Consider the following 15,469-nt stretch of genomic DNA (forward strand, 5'->3'; position numbering starts at 1 on the left):
CTGTGTTATTTTGCATTCTGATATCTTATTTAGTAAATTAGTGTGTATCTCCTCAGATCATTGCCACTGTTTTGTTTTTAGGCCCATCTCCCTACCTTTTTTCCCTTTTCCCTTTCCTGAGGCGTGGGTGCGTGGGTCTGTGGGTCTGCCGCCCCCCATTAGTCACGGAACTGGGCCAAACCTGCCTGTAAACTGTTGACAAACATATATCCTTTTATGGGTGTTGTTGTGTTTTGTTGTCAATGAGACTAACGATTCAAGTATTAGGCAGCATGCCTCAGTGTGATGAGGAACATTTGCACAGACCCCAGGAAAGACAAGCCAAGTTCCTCCTGACTATGAAAGCAAAGCAAACACAGCAAAAGCTCAGTGTTTTGACCCACTGCAAACTGTATCAAGCTATGGCTGATAAACCTGTAAGGATCTTTACTCATCGTTTGTTTCACCTGATATCCCTCCCTGCCCCCTTGGTCCCCATTATGCTCCAATTTCACCCAGCTGTATTCCCTGCAGAGCTTTATCAGTCTCAGAAGGGGGGTGTAGCAAGTTTTTTCTGAGCTTTGTTGAGCAGATGTGGTTAGAACCTCACCTCTAAGGCTTACCTCTTTGCTAAAGTAATTCCCTGATACCGCACTGCAAACAGGATGGGCCTAAATCTATGTAACTGACTACTTTTAGCTGCTCTCAAATGTTTGTTGTTTAGGAAAAAAAAAAAAAAAAAAGGAACCAAAATATATTTATCAGTTTTCTTTTAAAAAGAAGATTTCATCAGTTATGTACTTCAGCTCATTGCTGATTGTATGTGTGGTGCAAGGCAATGGCGCTGTTTTTTTATAAGGTAAGGATTCTCTGATTTGAGTGCTCTACACGTTGAAGATACTTAGAGGGAATTTTCTACTGTTCTGTATTTACTTGTGTTTTGTTTATTGTTTTTTATTTTTATTTTTAAGGTATTTTTAGTGTTATTAGACCTAATATTTTCCCATTTTACGAACTTCTGGAAATTGCTGGAATGCCATTTTTAGAGGCAGCTAAATGTTCAGAAGGAAATGGAAATGGGGATTATGTTATGTTGATATTCTCACAAAGATGGACGTGCAGATATTGAGGATTTATGCGTAAAAGAAAACCAGTATGACTTCTTCTGAGCAGAATACTTAGCTTTTAATACCTCAAGTGTGAATTCCTATAGCTTAAGCAGCTCTATTAGTATAATTGTGTGAAAACAGAATATTTCAGTGGCAAAGGTTAATTTCTGTTGAATGCAGTTACTGGGTGTGTTGAAAGCCTACTTTCTGAAGATTTCAGAGCAAATTGCTTTGCCACTCCTGCTCTAAAGCAATATGTCATATTATTTAAACTTTAGTGCTTTAATTGTGTTTCCTCTGTGTTTGAAGCTGTAACTGCTTTTATATCTGAAGACTATTTCTTATAAATGGCTTCAGTGTGGCCTGGCCCTTAATCCCAGTCGTCTTTTTTGGAAGTGTGATTATCTAGCGCAATTCAGTAGCAGTTTTAGGGGAGCATAGTAGTGGGTTTTTTCTTTCTTAAAAAAAAAAAAATATATATACATATATATTTCTTTACTGTTTCTTTTTTACTGAAAAAACTTGACTTGTGTACAAAGAGCAAGTGCTCTTTGTAAAAGAGACATCATCTCTGTTTTCTAAACATGTAATCTGGTTCAAATATCATCCTGAAATCTATGAGATCAGTGGCAAAGGCTTATATTGCACTTTTATCAAATTTACTATATACTATTCCAGTAATTCCTGAAGAAATATTTTTGGGCTATTTATGTTGAACAGTATTTCACTTGCAGGTGAGTGTAGTATAATTCTTTGTAACAGATTAAAATTTACATAATGGTAGAAGCTGACTTTAAAATATTGAGTGGAAGCAAAGTTTGGGAAGTTCATGGATAGTGAATAAATGTTTTTGAGACTGAAAGGCTAAAAAGATAAGACAAATTCATCAGGTTATTTCTGCAACTTGTGTTTATATAAGCAGGTAACTATACTGAGCTCTTACAAATATTAGTTGTTCTAGATGGAGTGCCTATTACATTTTTTTTCATTTATGTTCTCTCTTTTTGTGATGGGAAACTTCATCTGGATCAGAAGAATTCCTTATGGATGAGAGTTCTTCCAGAACCAGTGAATTCCTACAGGAAGATTTCAGAATAAAAGTGAGTAAATACTAACTTTCTGGTAGTAAATTTATAGCTGAAGGAAAGCTATTCCTCAGTGATTGGGTGGTTGTTTCCAGTGCAATATTGTTATGCCTTTTCCCTTGTTCTCTGAATTGAAGTACTGGTGCAGATGTATAGTAAGCTTCCAAGAGAAGAGAGAAGTGGATGAGAGATACTAATGCTTTTGTGGCTTTATTTTTTTTTCATGTAAATGGCTCTGACACCAGTAATTATCTACCTTTTGAATTCCTTCTGATCTGTTTAAAAATACTTCTTGGTAACCTTTAAAAAATGGAAAATGCTTCTTTACTTGATTTTTCCGCAAGGTACTCTAATTTGTAGGTCGTGTCTACTAGTCCTTAATTGAACGTACTGAGCAAAAATAGGGTTTAATGCACTCTTTGCTGTAAAATGATAGCAGCTAGAGTATACAGGTAAATGTATAGTCTGCATGGAGTTGTAGTTTTGGAGTGGAACTGGTGGATTGATTTGGAATTCTGACTGAGGCTTTGTTCAGAGTGGTTGCTGAACTTCAGCAGAGAGGTGGCTGCGGATGTGCTGACCGTGATGCGGGATCATGTGAGGCAAGACTACGCTGTAAATCTGTTTGAATTTTGTTCCATAACTGTGGACCTTCAGGCTTTCCAAGCTGTAGTGGTGGTTAAGAAATAGGTAGAAGTAACTTTTCACTGATTTGAATTACTAAATCTGACTATTTCCTACTCGGTGCTGTATCTCATTTATATTGGATAAAGTAAATTAAGGCCCTTCTAAATCTTCACAGACACATTGGTTAAAATAACTTGCTTGCAAAAGATTGCTTCCATAGGATATGCGCTTACCCATGTTTAAAGTGCCATGAGAGCTATGGAGCTCACTAGCAAAAATTTGCCATGTTCTCCCTGGAGTGAACACATTCCCTTTCCAGGCTGTATTGGACTAGTCCTCTCCGTAGCTTGCTGTAAATGAGCTGTGAACCAGCTGCTGTTAATCAGTTTTGCTAGCCTTTAAAAGGCAGAACTGAGGAAAAGACAGCTCACCCTACACAGATGCCAGCTTTATTGGAAGAGAAATACTCTAACCGCTTTGCTGGTGACAGTGCTGTGACTCTAACTTTCCCTTTGTTTTTCCTTCTGCCTTGTATTAGTTATTCAGACAATTCGAATCTGCGCTTCCATAGATAAAACTATTGTTCCATGCATGTATATTTTGAAAATAGGTTTTTGCATTGTAATTATACTTATGCAGTTTGGATTTCTATTCTTTTTTTAAAGAAGTTAAACAGAAGAATCTGAACAACCATCTGCTCACAGAAAGCAGCCAATGGAACAATTACTTCTCTCCTTTGTACTTCATCAATCAGCTATCCAAACATGCAAGCAGATAAAGGGAAGGATGATCTATTTTGAGCAGATTTTGCATGCTTACATGAGACACTAGGAATATAGGCTTTAAAGCTCTTTGATGCATATGGTGTTTTAGTATGATTTCCCCAAAAATAGTGACAAATGATTCAACAACAACAAAAACCTGATTTTGGCTTTCTGTATTTTAGAAGGAAAAACAACCAAAATCATTTTTCAGAAGGAGTATGCATAGTGGCAAAATGAAGTTTTAGGTATGCTCCTACTCATTTTGCCTCAGTCAAGCAGCCCTGCTCTTACTGGTAGTGTGCACACTGGGAAGAAACATTTCAGCTGATCTCATTCGCTGGTGGCAGCATGGATTTAGAACCACAGATACTAATGGATAGGTAAAGGTGATGTACCTTCTGTAACTATCTGAGGTGATATTTCTGAGGAGGTACCAAGGGTTACCAGCTATTAGTAATGTTCACCAGCTCGCAGTATTGGTTCAAGTTGTCTGTTGGAGCCTAGGGCTTTGACTATAGAGGAGCGGTTCAAGGAAGCATACAGCAAGAGTAGTGGAAGTTTGTTCTCAGCACACAATCTATAGTAAGACTGAGTCTGAATTTAGGGTAATTAAAGTATGCTTGAGCTTCTAATGTGTAAAATATACTTAATAGTAGTCATTTTTTTCTGAAAGTAACTTCTTCCCCAAACTAATCTACCTTTTGGTTTTCAGCAGATCAGTTTTTATCTTACTCGGAGCTTTTGCATGCGTGGGAGTAGGGGGGAGATAACCTCATTCTCCCTGCCTTCAAGTCCTCATTCAGATAGTTCTAGGTTTTGCTTAAGCATCACTTTGTACTTGTGGCATCGATGTCTTTTGGAATGCAAAATACAGGCGGAGAGTGATAAAAAGATTAGGCAATGCCTAAGCATTGAAAGAGTATTGCATGAATGGTTATTCAGTATTACGGGCTTGCTCCAGATTTATGTCCCTCCTGAAGCCTTTCTTGAAAGGAAACAGTGAGATTAAGGATTTTGCGCATTGCTTTGTTCACTATCCCTGTCAATAACAGCTCAAAGGATTGCTCTGGAAGCTCTCAATAAATATTTTTTAATTATTTATCCTATTTCCCCCCCTTTTTTTCCTCCCTCCTGCTCAATAAAGTGTAGAAAAGAGAGAGAATTGAAATAGGTATCCTGGTAAGTTTTCTACTTGTTGTTAGTCTTAGTTTCAGAATATTTGGTGGAAAATGTTCTATGGGAGCAATCATTTCTATTAGAGGGAACATGAATAGAAGTGAAATTTCTTTTAGCTCTTGCTGCATTGTCCTGTTTGATTGCTTTAAACAGTTTGGATTGCAACTGTACCATAAATCTAAGCTGCTGTTGTACTGCCCTATTGTTGATGGCTGGATAATAGGTGTAATAGGTTATTCATTGTGTGTGTACAAAAGGGTGGAAAAGAGATAAGGGAATGGACTTGTTTGCTTGTAACCATTTTTCCCTCTTTTTTTTTTGCTGATGTGTCAAAATGATGGACTGCAAGCTGTACACAGACTAATGTTTCACCATCTGAGTTGATCCTTATTAGAAATATGCTTTGATACATCCTACGTGCCTTATCGGAAAGGATGTGACTAAAAACCAAAAATCGTGTAATGCGACTCAAGGGAACTGACCTTCACTTGAAGTGTCTAATGCAATTCTCAGGTGCCACAGGGTAACAGATATGGCTGGTGGTGAGATGAGCCACCAGTGTAATGCATTGGGGGAAAGGTTAGCATGAATTTGGGATATGTCAAGGGAGATATTTTAAAGGAAGCAGGAATATTGATAACCACCCTTGAGTACCTGAGAGAGGGAGCAGAGCATAAACTTGAATGACAAAAAGTACTATTTAATTTGAAGAATTACTTGAGAGCAAATTAAATGGATGTTCACAACTAGTTTTGAAAGGAAAACTGGGAAGTGGGCTTTTTAGCGTTGCTCCAAATTATATTTATAGAAGTGAGTATTCACTTTTTTTAAAGATAGAGAACGTAAAGTTAGTGGAGGGGTCTCCCTGACACAATAGGGAATTGCTGAAGAAAGAAAAATAAGTTTCTGATAAGAATCTTCAGATATTGCATGTGTTGGTACATCTGAATGGCAAGAGAGTGTGAAGAGTGATTAGTTTATTGTTATACTGTATTAGTATATGTATTAATTCATACCTGGGGCTTCTGTTGGTAATCAGAAAAATATTCCTTCCTCTTCCTTTGTCATGTGACTTTGCTTCTGTAATTGTTTGACCAGTGGTTTGTTTGTTGTACCTTCGCATTCCTATACCTCCCAGTGATTTGAAGCTTAAACAGAGAATGAAAGTGGAATTAATGCATTCTTAGCTTGACTTCTCACTTTGTCTTCCCTCCCTTCAGAGTAAGATGTGATGTGCTTTCTACCACTGGGAAGTGCTAGAAAATCTCCCATCTCATGTGATCAAGTGCTTCACAGTAGCTATAGCCCCTTTTGCCACTTAGTTCCCAGCAGAGAGAAAGTGGGCTGCTTACCTCCATTCCTGCATGAACTGTCGTGCCAACTGCCATGCTATGCCCTGCTCCTATCCTCATTGCCATGCTCCCTAGAGGCTGCCTTTGTATGTGTGTGGGGGATTGTAGTGTCCCTCCTGGCTCTGCCCATGCTGTGTCAGGGCTGCCTCTCATCAGAGGCTACATGCTTCCTGTTCTGGGCAGAGCTGGGGCTCCCTCTCTTTGTGTTTTTTGTCGTGTTTCTGTCTCTCTGGGAAAGTTCCAGTGCAAGCCTCCATTCTGGAGCATAAGGGGACTGTAAGTTGGTTCTGCTTAAAATGTATATTTACATATATATCTTTAGGGGCAGTAGTCTACTTTCGTGCAGTCCCTCCCCATCTTGAAACTACTTGATTTGCCCAACTGCATGGTATTGAATGTATCTGTCACCTGTCACAATTAACTTAGTATTTACCCTATCATCCTATTGAGTTTCAGCAGAGCTGAGCAGTTCACCTTTAATAACTTTGAAGTGGTGTTCATTTTCTTCAGAAAAGGTTGGCAATAGAACAAAATGCCTTCATTCAAAATTACTGAGGAGTAGCTAGCTCCAATGATGTGTCTGTGAAGTTACCTCTCATCAACCAGGTAGGATAAAAGGTAGAAAACAGAGATCCTAGGATGTATATACAAAGATAATTTTAGGACCATCAGCAATACCATTGAAGCTGATGAAAATTTGCTGTTTTCTTCAGTGGAAATAAGATAAAGGGACCTGTGTAAATTATAGCATGATTCTTAGTGCATGCAGTTTTCTTTCATCTCTCTCAGTGCAATTACATTGATCCAGACGTTCGATTGTGGCATGCTCTGCTTTACTAACAAGTAGCTGATCTCAGCACAGATTTTTACCTCATTTTGACTTCAAAAATGCAGTTTCATATAGCCTATGATTTATCTGCGATATCTTGTTCTCATACGAATGCTCTGGTGTGTTAGAGAAATTGGTAATAATGATGGCTTTGCCTTGCAGTTCTCATCTACTTAATACTGAATTTGGAAGGAGAAAGGACTTGTGAAATTCAGAATTTGTAGCAGTTCTGTATGCCTATTTTTTTCATAAGGCACAGCCTCACCTACTCTTATTCAATCTTTAATACAATTAATAGTTATGACAGTCTTTATTTTAACCATCTTGAACACCTTTTTTTTCACAATTGTTATAGTGCTATTACTCTTACTGAATTTATAAACTGACTCCGTAGTAACACAGTGAAATCATACAGTGGCTGGCAAATATGTAACTTCTGTAAACATCTGTGTATTTTACAGCAATGACTTCAAACTGCATGAAGAAGTTATTAGGATTGTTGTTCTATTTTTCAGGATATTGATTTAATGAAGCATAATAAAAAGTTTTAAGTTGACTAATGACATATCACCAGTATCTGCATGAGACTTGAGTGCTGGTTTTGATAACAGAATTTGCTTAATTTTTGAAGCCTTAAAGCATTAAGTAATATAACACTGCAATGCAATTTCAGTAGACCAGTGCAAATGGTCTTTAAGTCCAAATATTGATTTATTATTCTAAAGCACAAGGCTGTAACATTAAAATGACCTACTGGCATTCAGAAGCTTTAAGTGAAGAAGAGGTACTTAATGTTCATCTGTGTCTGACCTCACTTAGATAATTAAGTAATTACCTTGTAGATAATTTGTCACATAATTTGGGAACCAGATTCTCCATTGTACTTTTTTTTTTTAAGATATCACAAGGACGGGTAAGGAAAACTGAACAATATTGCTTGTGGTTACAATGTAAATTCAGTGGCTATAAACAGCATGGTCTTAATACTTTGTTTCTTTTCCATCACTCTGCAGCAACCAAATGCTGTTTCCAGCCCTGTTCTAGGCTTGGAGGGTGTTGGGAGACCCTCTCTTGTCTTACAGGTATGACACTGATGTCTGGCAATATCTTGCTTCTCCCAAGCCCTTTTGAATTTCTACTGATGTAATGAATCTCTAAACTAGATGGGAAAAAAATTCTGGCACAATACTGTTGATTTACTGCTGATCCCGCCCAATTTGGAAGAGTGAATTACATCCTGAGTTAATGATCTTTCCAGTTGATCCATAGTTTAAGTATTTTTATGACAACCCTGCTATGACTTAATTCTACCTTTTTGTATCAATGTAGTGTTTTTTTATTAATAGTGGTGAGGACTTGGATGTATTGTGTACTAATTAACATATCTACTGGAGATCAGTTTAATTATAGTCATAGAAAATACAGTTAAACAGCTCTGAAGAGGTTTGTCATAAATGCCATCTATTAGTATTTCCAGGCCTGCCCTCTCATCTGGAAAAGTAGCCAACTTTTAGTTGGAGTTGCTCCATTCCAAATGCTTACTTAGCGTAGAATTAATTTATGTGAAGGATCGCTTGGAGTGTGACAGATGACATTCTGCATGATATAAAAGCAGTTGAAGATGATAATTATACCCTTTTTGTCTATTTAAGGGACTGGCAGATTTTCTGTACACCATGCTTTTTTTTTGAAGTTTTAATGAAAGTAAATACAAGAACTGCATTCTTGCTGTCCAAGGTTTCTTCCACTCTTGGGCACAGTTCTGTAGCGTTTTTCTTCTCTCTTCAGCATGTGGATGGTCTGAATAATTTTTCAGGCTTTATCTAGTGTCTGCCTCCAAATTATGCAAGTGAAGTCAGAATGAGCAAGTGGGTCTGAAGCAGTAAGTTCTGTTATAGAAATAAACAGCAGCAGTGCCAAGGGATCTGGACAAGGCTGATTAGCCCAACTCACCTTTGCAGTGCAGAATATGCTATGCTTATTCAAGTCAAGTGATTGCTAAATTGTTCCTAAGTATGCTAGCAATGGAGATTTCACACTGCTTTAAGGAATATAATACACTGCTTTGTTATTCTTACAACTAGAAGCTTTTTCTACTTCTAAACATAAATCTTTCTTGCTGAAGTCTTAAGTCTGATGCTTCTCTTTTCTATACTGGATAAGAAAAATAGTTTCATCAAACAATGTGCATTGAATGCATAAAAGGTGGTTTTATAAATCACAGTAGGAAAAGTCTTGAGTAGGGGGGCTTGATCTGAATTCTTCAGAGCCATTCTCTGATGTATTGCTAATTTGAGTCATGCAACATTCAGAAAATTACGGTAATAGTATGTTAAAGTAGTTTAATTTAGACTTAACAACAAGATTTATTTTAGGTCTTCAGTGTCAAAAATATTTATCAAGCATGTATAGGTACAGTAGCAGTAATATCATTCTTTTTAGACAAACCAAAATAGCTGAGATAAAACAGTTGAGCTTCTTGGTTCCACAAGATGTCTTCAGGTTTGAAATAAAAGGTGGAAATTTGAAAGCTAAATGAAAAATGAGGAAGCTGTTTTGGTTCTCACTGGTTAAGAGCTCTGGTTTGTCTGAAAGCAGAAGCTGTTGCTAACAGTAATGTTGGAGGACCACTTTGGAATGAAAAGATATTTCAAGGTGGTTTCCTTCTATAATAAGAAAGAAAGGAAAAGGTAACACATTGCTTGTGGAACTGTGAAAAGAAATGGTCTAATGATTAAAATGTGATTGAATTTAGCCCATTTAGTCTGAGATGTGATTTAACTTTCAAATGTGTATTTTATATTCTGCCTGAAGGAGCAAGGTGAGACATGGTTATATTTTTTTAAATAAACCACTTAATTTAATAAAATGCTGTTTTTTGTGTCTAACTTAGCTTTGCCTATATTTTCAGACCGTCACAGTTATGGTAGCACTGCTACCTCTGTTCAATCCAAGATGCTTTCTTGGACTCCCTTGTTAAATTAGCTTTAGTTTTAAAGAAAGCACTACCTAGTGTGCTTGTATGGGATTATGTACTAGCAATAAAATCTCATAATCCTATCTCAGTTGTTTTGAATTATGATTTTCCTGCAGAATTTTGTGCCAGTGTAGGCTCTTATCTCAAATTTGCTGAGAAACCTGCCATATTAGAGCAAGGCTTTCTGCATGAAGGAAGAGATTTGTCCTGTTACTCCATGGCAGCTGTCTGCGCTCATGACCTATGTTGTACTAGGTAAATTTTGGTGTATTGTTTATAGGTTCTCTGTTTTTTAAGTTGTGGGTTGATAAGTTGATTATCAATAAATCTGGGTGTTCAGTGATGCTACAGCTCCCCCATTAGACTCTGAAACGGGTATATTGTACATACTGTACAATGAGATTGTATTTTTAAGATATTAAATGATTGAGAGATTTAATATAGCGGTTTCTGATAGTATGAACAGGTTGTTAGTTAAAAGGATGGGCTGAGCCATGACTTAACTCACTAATGCCTGTAGCTATTCTTTATGTATATATGTGTGGATATATACACATGTAGAGTATACTGTTTATGATACTAACAAGAAGTCTTAAAGCGTTTGTTAATCTACTAACCATTTATAACTAATTTGTTATCTAAAGGATTGATAAATTATCTTTCAGTACTTTCTTTATACCATTATTGTTTCTTTTTTTTGAAGTACTTTTACTAGATGGTTGTAGAGAAGTGTTGAATGGTTTGACAGCCTGTGGGCTTGTTAAGACTTGGGAATATAATGACTTCAGATCACTCTTATTTTCCAGTTACTTTTCTGTTCCATCTTGTTTATATTGGCTATGGAATGTAGTTCTAGAATTGAAATGCCGCTAAGTGAGATATTTTTTAGCTCAGGAAAATATTTTGACTTAAGTGCTTGTGTTTTATCTCTGCTTTACTGTTAATATTCAAAGCAGACTGCAGACATAATTTTTATGTGCATAAATAAAGCGAAAATAGTAAATTCCCATCTATCCTTAATTACCTTAAAATAAGGTTATGTAAGTAAACACCACTGTATTAAAAGATAACCTGTCTTGTAGCAGGTGTTTGTCAATGAGGATATTGTATTTGAGTGTCATGCTCTATAACAGTTTGTACTGAAAAAGAAAGGGGGGGGGGGGGAAGTGCACCACCAAGTTGTGCTGCAGACATCAATACAGCTTGCTTTTATGTTGCTTATCTTTGGCTCTTGCTTGTGACCAAACACTATGGAAGTGCAACATTTAGAACAATGGTCAGCAATTTTATCTTAGGTGGAAAATAATGTTGGTTTTCCTGAACAAGTTATCATTGAAAAATGGAGATATTACTGCTTTGAATATTGCTATATATAGTTTTGTGTTAGATACTTTAGTGACAAAGGTCAGTCCCAAGGAAACTCATCACAGTTTTAGCACTTGCTGTTTTGAAGGCTTGTTGATATTCACTGTTTTCTTTCCGAATCTTACTCATCTGCCTGTTAAAAATAGTTTCCTTTTCTCCTACAAGAATTACATTTTCTCAACTAAAGTATCAGTGTTTCCCTTCCAGCAATCACATCTGAGCTGGTTCTGTGCTATTCTTCCCCAAAATGTTGTCTAGAGACTGTTTAATGTACCTGTCAAAGACACCTTTCTCCTTTTATTGATATGGAGGCACTGCGCCAGTTTTCAGGAAGAAAATGAAAAAAGAAAAAGCTACTGCTGTGTGGTGGTTTATCCCGACAGGCAGATCAGCTTCACACAGCCTTTTGCTCTCTACCTCTGTTCTTCCAGTGAGATGGGGGAGAGAATTTTATATATTTATATTTATATATATTTACAAAAACAATTGATGCACAATGCAGTTGCACACCACCTGTTGGCCAGTGCCCCGTCAGGCCCCAAGCAGCAGATGCCTCCTGGCCCCACAGTTTTTATGAGTTAATTTTTTTACATGATGTCATATGGTATGGGACAAACTCTTAGCTGATGTAAGTTGTCTGCCCTCTCCCAGCTCCTGGTGCCCCCAGCCCTCACTGACAGTTCAGTGTGAGAAGATGGAAACTGAAATATCCTTGGCTCTGTGTAGCACTGCTCAGCAACAGCTAAACACTGGTGTATTATCAGCATTATATTTTTCTTAAAGCCAAAATGCAGCATCATTCTAGATGCTATGAGGAAAATCAACTCTGTCCTTGCTGAAACTAGGACATGTAAATGCAGGAGGGAAGAAAAAAGCTATCAGAATTACCTTGCTGACTGGAAGAATGAGATTTGGTTGTGGTATCTATCAGTTATCTAAATGTGATGATTCCTAAAGTCCAAATGTACAGTTATTTTCACCTCTGTAATATTGCAGGATTGTGTAAAGAGACCTAACAGAACATTTTAGGATCCTATTTGTGTGAACTCCGGTGCTTTTTACACAGTTAAACAGAAAATAATTTCATCTATTGTTTTGAAAACTTTGCTTTTTGAGGCTGACAGTCATCCCTTAGTAGGGGAAAGGGGAAGCTTACAGTTACAATCAACGGTAAGGGGGAGAGAGAGAGTTAAATTTATTGTGAGAAAGTCATGGGATGCCTTTTGGGGAAATACTTCTGCTTCTGGGAAAAGAGAGAAAAATGCGTACAGTGCTGCTTTTCAATCTAAACTCTCATAGATACAATAAGTTATGGCAGAGACCATAAACAAGAGCTGTCTGACTTCTGTTCTGAGTAGCAATTCTAGTGGGGTTTTTAAGACGGAAAAAATTATCTGCAGAGAACTCAGAGTTCTGAGGGGGGTGAAAATGTATTGTGGTTATGTGGGGATATCTAGTGTGGTGAGTGCTCTGATAATATGGAAGGTTTGATAGAGGTTAGGAAAGAAGTGGTGGTGTTGAAGTAAACTTGTTTATATAGGTGATAGTGATACTGTTGGCCCAATTGTCAGTCGTACTGATTTCTGGAAAGATGTAAAATTGGAAGGCATCCTAGTACAGCCTAAAAGACAAGAGATTCTGAAATTAACTTATCTGTGTTATCCTTGTGACAACCTTCGATTTGGTTTGACTTGGGATGCTTCCACCTGTACTTGTGGGTTGGGCCTGTTGTCAAAAAGATCTTGGGATTTATCTCTTATTAAATGTTTGTGCTGTAAGGATGAATGGCATATATGGAAGGCAACTGCTGACAAAGATGATTTTGTATTATTGAGAGACAATACGGTAACTCTTGTTCAAAATGGTGTGGAGTTGTACTTAGCACAGTGCAGAGCGGTGCTAGTGGAGCAAATACGGTCTCTGCCCTAGAGTGCGCTTCTCTAGTATTAGTTCAGAGATCACTGTGTGGCATAGTGTAGGGATGCTTTTGATTTAGCAAGCTGAAGTCCCACTTCTGGCAACTGAGATTAAAGCACTTGTTTCAGGGCTCAATCATTTTAAGACCAAACTTGACATAGCTTTCTGCTTAAGGCCCCTGAGCAGCGGCCCTACTCTGGTTTCAGATATAGTTCTTGCATATTGCCTTAAGTGTAATGTAATAAGTATAGAGCACTTCTGGATGCTTAGAAAATTTCTCTACTGTTAGATTGCTATAGTATGCATCACTGAATAATCTCTGTAGTAATATATCTGCTCTTCTTTGTGCATGATGCATATTTCAGTACCCTGTACTTTTTTAGTGTATGATGCATGTTCATCGCTAGATGTACATATACTCCACTCTATATTCATTTCTGAACAGCAGTAATGTTCCCAGCAGATCGTGCATAAACAGTGAGCTGGAAAGTGTCCCTAAAGAGCTGAGATACAATATCAATGTACTTGTGCTCTGACATTTAGCCAAAGAGTGATGAGATGTTAAAAGCCTTTCAATTTCTCTGCTAAAAGGTACAGAGTGGGGTGGGGTGCCACAAATACGTAGGGTGGTTAAAAAGGAGAAAAAAGTACAAAAGTACCGGCAGTTCAAGTGTATGTTCTCTTCATCTTTGGAGAGCAGGGAGACCTGCTAGTAGTGAAGCCCAGCTAGGAAGGATCATTTTCCAGACAGGCTGTGTTCCTGAGGTGTTCATTAATTATTAACTCTGTGACTTAGTGCTTGTACCCATCTCTGAAAAGCAAGGATGCTTCTAACCCAGGCCTTTGACTGCTGACAGAACAGGTGGCACAATGAGGAGTCATTCTGTATATATCAGAGGTAACAGATTTAATCGTGCAGTTTGGTGTTGCATAGACAATATTAGGAAAGTTCCCCTCCTGACAAAAGAACCGCTGAACTACCTTTTTTTGCACCCTGTTTAATATTAAGACTTTATCCTTGGCTGACTCTGTTTATGCAGGTATGTAGGTAATGCCACTTCAGAGTAGAAAGCTCTGTACTCCCCTGTCAGACTCTTGCTAACAGTAATGCAGTAAAATGAATGACTTCAGCTCCTTGTTCCGGAAAGGTCACACGAACTAATAGTTTTTCTTTACTGAGCTGATTTAATCTGCATTGCACTCGTTGTTCGAGGAAGCTTGGTCAGCCTGGACAGTGTGACATGGTAGCAAGTGCTTCTACATTGAAATCTCCATCCCTCTGTAATAAAATAAAAGAAAAATTTTTGTCATGATGACAATGAACAGCAGCTCTGCTGGTTTTCAGTATTGCTTCCTGCCTTCATACTCTTTGTGCTTCTTGACTATAAATCATCTTTAATGCATACAATACGCAGCACACATCAGAACATATAAACTGCTTTCCTTAGAGCTACTCTCTGCGAAAGGCCGTTACCTGCTGCTTCCGGTTTAGCAAAATATTTTCCTGTCAACAGAAAATCTTTTCTTTCTTTTCTATAGAGTGAAGATTACTTTGTCATATTCATTTAATATTGTATTCATCTGGAACATTCTATAGCTCATTGAACTCTGTGTTGCACAATAATATGATGTGAAGAAAATAAATCAGCTTCGAATTATTACTGTAAGATGATAGTATAGACACTAGGCAGGAATTGAAATGTAAACCAGAAACTATTTTGGTTTTCCATGCTGTTATTTATATTCTTGTACTTGTCCTGCCCTCTCTTTCCTACCCTGCTCCTCATTATGAACTTTCTGTGCTCCATCAGGAATCGTTATCTGCATAAAATCACTACCCCCTCCACGTTCTCCATAAAGAATCTCATTTGTATTTTGTTCTTGAAACACAACCAACAAAAACCTTTGTACTTACTTCTGTCTTAGATGGCCTTAAGTATGTAAAATGTTAAGTGTTACACTTGCACCATTTTTATTTGCATTGTTCAAGTTGGAGTTCCAAAAACATTCTGTTTTCACCAGCCTTGTCCTGTCAGGAACCTGCAGTAAACTTTCCATACCTAATCTTCCTTCACCTTTTTTTTCTGGCACTTACCACTTTCTAGGATGAAGCTAAACAGTATTTTCTTCCAAGGATTTGGGATTCGGTTCATGAGCTCTGTCTCCATTACTCTGCTAATGCCGTGCAGCTTCTTCTCGTGTAGTCTTCTATGCTAACCCTAATTAAATTGCAGACTTCTAGGCTGTTTATAAATCATAGTTCAGACCAGTTGAAGTTCTTAGTACATT

At 37.5% G+C, this 15,469-nt stretch overlaps 1 long non-coding RNA gene across 2 annotated transcripts in view; it reads left to right on the forward strand.

The window, feature by feature from the left end:
- Window positions 212-15,469, forward strand: part of LOC110403411 — a 53,713-nt gene continuing 38,455 nt past the window's right edge. Inside the window, exons 1-4 of one of the 2 annotated variants that reach the window (XR_002441652.1) lie at window positions 212-838; window positions 2,121-2,188; window positions 7,935-8,003; window positions 10,015-10,155. This is a non-coding gene — a long non-coding RNA (uncharacterized LOC110403411). Of the gene's footprint in view, window positions 839-2,120; window positions 2,189-7,934; window positions 8,004-10,014; window positions 10,156-15,469 lie in introns of those variants that run through there. The other variant, XR_002441651.1, reaches the window with a different exon arrangement.

The sequence above is a fragment of the Numida meleagris genome, chromosome 8 (genome assembly GCF_002078875.1).
Source record: "Numida meleagris isolate 19003 breed g44 Domestic line chromosome 8, NumMel1.0, whole genome shotgun sequence".
In the NCBI taxonomy this organism is placed as follows: domain Eukaryota; kingdom Metazoa; phylum Chordata; class Aves; order Galliformes; family Numididae; genus Numida; species Numida meleagris.